The sequence below is a fragment of the Lolium rigidum genome, chromosome 7, assembly GCF_022539505.1.
Source record: "Lolium rigidum isolate FL_2022 chromosome 7, APGP_CSIRO_Lrig_0.1, whole genome shotgun sequence".
Taxonomy (NCBI): Eukaryota; Viridiplantae; Streptophyta; class Magnoliopsida; order Poales; family Poaceae; genus Lolium; species Lolium rigidum.
Genome location: NC_061514.1, coordinates 269,778,699 through 269,783,189, shown reverse-complemented (window position 1 = coordinate 269,783,189; position 4,491 = coordinate 269,778,699). Strand labels below are relative to the sequence as shown.

The following is a 4,491-nucleotide window of genomic DNA, read 5'->3' as shown; positions in this document are numbered from 1 at the left end:
TACTCCCTCTGTTTTTTTATTACTTCATATTCTAGCATTTTCTAGAGTCAAATTTGTCAATTTTGACAAAAAAAAAAATAGAAAAAAGTATCAACATTCATGAACTGAAATACATATAACATAAAAAATATAACTTATGACGATTCAAATACTATAGGTTATACGTTGTTGATACTTTTATTCTTTGCTAAATATTAATCAAACTTAAAAAGTTTGACTTTGACTAAACCTAGAACGCAATCTAATTATTAACCGAGGGACTAGTAAGCAATATATGGCAAGACATTTATCTTAATCATTCTCTAGTTAAATTTAATCTCTATGATTTAAAAACATAAACAGTAGTCACTCAAAGTAGCATTGAGAGATGGTATTTTGTACGAGTATAATCTTTTATATGCTTTTATCTTCCTCAAATAACGTAAATAATAAGATAAAATCATTATCTAAGTTTTGAAAATCATTATCAGCCATGGTATACTTCCTCCGTCCACAACAAACTTCATTAACTTTAACTAACTTTTTAGCAAAAGTAGCAACATTTATAACACCAAATTAATATGGCTAGACTCTTGACATGTAGTTCAATATAGTATAGTACTAGTTTGATCTCACTTACTATTTTGGTGTATAAATCTAGTCAATTTTAAAAACATTAAACTTCTAAAAAGAAAAATCGTACACTTATTCGCGATCCGCGGACGGATGGAGTACGTGCATGCCCTAATCAAATTTTCCGTACAGTTCGTACCACTTAAACAAAGCTGAAAGCCGGTCGTCACGTCTTGGCCAGTACTCTGAAGAAAACGAGCAAGGAATCTTGCAAATTAACGGAAAAAAAAGGAGAGAGGAACTACCCATTCATTTCCATAGTTCTCTTCCGATCTCGGCGGCGGCGGCGCCGAGGAGATGGCCGGCCGGCGAGAGGCCCCTCTGATGCGCGGCGGCGGGGCCAGCGGGCAGCCGCTGTCGCGCGGGTCCCGCATCGCGGCGGCGGTGGCCGTCGGCGTTACTCTCGGCTGCGTCTGCGCGTTCATCTACCCCGAAGGCCTCATCTCCCGCTCCCCCGACTCCGCAATCCATTGGCCCCGCCGGGTAACCTATTTATCCCTTCTTCCTCGCCTGTTCGTTTCGTTGTATGGGGGGGAAAGGGAGACGACTTATTAGTTTTGTGGTTTATCGTGGTTGAAGGTTTACCAGTCTTTGACCCTCTTGTTGTGAGATCAATCATATACGATTCTTGTCGGACGAATGCAACAGTGTAACGACAGCTGATGAATCTTAGAATCTAAGTCAAACAGGTATGCGTGAGAACTATGAAGTGTTAGGGAATTTGGGATAGCGTGTATTTTCCGTTTGGACCAACTGTGAGCACACTGTGGAGAATGCTTAGCAAACGGGTGATATGAAATCAGTTGCCTAGATAAGCATAAAACGTTGTCATAACCTCAAAATGGATAAGGCGGGTGCTCAGAAGTTGATTATTATAGTGGAAGAAGGCAAGATTTGCATTTTGCTCTGTTTTTCTGGTTTCTGCTGTACTTTGTGGTTACACAAGGATGTAGTTATGCTGTTTATTACATCTGGTAAAGTAGTTGGTACTCAGTAGAATCATTGGACTCTTGTATTGTTGTCAGCGATGTTTGCAGCAGGTGCTGCTAGATTGGGTAGCAAATCATCACCTTTGCACAATCACTAGCATGTTTTGCAATTCCTGCAGCCAGTAGCTTGTTCACGTGTTATGTTTAGCTGCACATCTATTCATTATTTTATCTTTGAATGAGCAAACAGTATTTTTGAGCACTTGCTTTCAGGTTTTGGTGCCATAGCTGGCATATATTCAAGGTCCTAACAGTAGGCTGAATCAAAGAAGTATGTGAAAATGAATTAGACCAAAACATAAAGCAGACACACAACTTGTTAGCAATGGGGAGGGGAAATTGCAAACAACCTTAGAAGATAGAGAGCAAAACTGTGAACTTAAACTTCTAGGTGATTTGATAGTTCTCACTATCTACACTCTACTCTGTAAAAGCCTCCTCCATGTAGTCTGAGCTTTCACCTTCAGATTATTTTCCTTGTGCTTTTGCTCTCACGTAATTCTAAAATACTGGTTATTTTAGTTCTTATATTTGTCACTATTCCTACTTCATGTGTTTCAAAGAAAAAAAAACCTTTGTCAGTCTTGATATTAATTTGATGGAACATGTTGTATTTAAACAAATTCTTTGTGTCTAAAAGCATTGACTTTTGGGGTCTTTTCTTGCTGTAAGATAGTCATTTATCCTGTCATAGGCCTTTATGGTGCAGTTATTTGGTTCATAACTTCATATGCAGTGGTACAACATAAGATAGTCATTTTCTTGAGTATCCTGCACATCTATGTTGAAAGCCAGATCATAATTTTCAGTTGGATTTATACATTTAGATATCTCTTCAGTTGGCTTAGGCATTTACGTATCTCTTGTGGATTGTTTAATAACTGTTGTAACCGTAGGTGCATTTTGCTGAAGAATAGTTTGCTTGCATAACGTGCTGCTCTTACAACGTTGTTTCCTATCTTTATGTTAGGTTGACTCAGTTGCTTGTAAGACACCTAAGGAAGTTGCTAACGTGAAGTCACAGTTGGCATCATTGGAGAGAAAAATGCTGAGTTCAGGAAGCAGATAGATGAACTCTCGATGAAGCTTCAATTGGCTGGACAAGGAAAAAATCAGGCTTTTTATAGTGCTGGTCCTTTTGGTACTGTGAAGGCTCTTAGAACAAATCCAACAGTTATGCCTGATGAATCTATCAATCCCAGATTGGCCAAGATATTGCAACAGGTTGCAGTAAAGAAAGAACTGATCGTTGCAGTGGCAAACTCTAATGTGAAAGAGACGCTTGAGATGTGGTTTACTAACATCAAACGAGTTGGAATTTCAAATTACTTAGTTGTCGCATTAGATGACAATGTAGAAGACTTTTGCAAGTCCAAAGAAGTCCCAGTTTACCGGCGGGATCCAGATGAAGGCATTGATAGCATAGGGAAGACAGGTGGAAACCATGCTGTTTCTGCTCTGAAATTTCGCATATTGAGGGAATTCTTGCAGCTTGGTTACAGTGTTCTCCTCTCTGATATTGATATCATGTTCTTCCAAAATCCCTTTGACCACCTTTACAGAGATTCTGATATAGAGTCCATGAGTGATGGCCACGACAATATGACAGCTTATGGTTTCAATGATGTGTTTGATGAGCCTTCGATGGGCTGGGCAAGATATGCACACACGATGCGTATATGGGTCTATAATTCTGGATTTTTCTTCATAAGGCCAACCATTCCTTCAGTTGAGCTTCTGGACAGGGTTGCGCGTCGACTCTCTCGTGAACCCAAATCTTGGGACCAGGCAGTTTTCAACGAGGAACTATTTTTCCCCTCACATCCTGGTTATGAAGGTCTCCATGCATCCAAAAGAACCATGGATATATATCTGTTTATGAACAGCAAAGTTCTCTTCAAGACTGTGAGGAAAGATGCTCAACTGCTGAAGTTGAAGCCAGTGATTGTTCATTTGAACTACCATCCTGATAAGGAGCAGCGGATGAAAGCAGTGATTGAATTTTATGTTAATGGAAAGCAGAATGCACTTGAGCATTTCCCTGATGGATCAGAATGATAAAAGCTTACGAGGGACAGGACATGACCATTCTCGTTATCCATGGTTTTTGAAACTCTAAATGGAAGCACATATTCGTAATTACTACAAAGAATACATCATCATTTTGGAATTGCTTGAGATGTCGACTCTGATTGAGGATCTAACCCCAATAGTTCCGTAGTTGGTCACTTGAATGTCGTTCTCTATACCTTCAGGTACTTGATTGGGCTTTAACATTTATATGTCTGTAGTTAATAATGACTAGCAGTATCGTCTATGCAGCATAGATTTATGGTTTTATATCTGCTATGAATCTCTGATGCATATTGAAATATACTTTACCACACAAAGAAAATGTACTCTTGTTGGTTGTTAACCAATGACAGCTATAATGACCATATTTGATTAATCTACACTGGCATAATCATTCCGCACCAGAATAACTGGATCAGTGAGGGATACTTTGGACTTTCTATGGACTACTGTGGAAGTTGTACTTCATAATGCGGGGGTTCATATAATCTCACATGTTTGTATATTGGACTACACGGTTTCTATGGTCAACCACAGTTTTAACATATACATATACATGCAGTTTTTTGGTGAAATAAAAAATACGCAGTTCAGGTATGTAAGATGTGCAGCAAAATTCTAACTTTCTGTGTGTACGATCAACTGATTAAATAAAATACGCAGTTCAGGAATCTAAAATGTGCAGCAAATTTCTAACTTTCAGGTTTCAGCGTTCCTCCTGCTCCTGTACGCAGGAAATTTAAAAACAATAATTAGAATTGTCGATATAATGATCTAGTATTTCTTATGCTTCTAAATTTTCATTCAGAACAAAGTT

The 4,491-nt window shown here is 38.6% G+C and overlaps 1 pseudogene; it reads left to right on the top strand.

The window, feature by feature from the left end:
* The first annotated feature begins 909 nt into the window (after positions 1 to 909).
* LOC124674165 lies at positions 910 to 4,046 on the top strand (annotated as a pseudogene).
* The last annotated feature ends 445 nt before the right edge of the window (positions 4,047 to 4,491 follow it).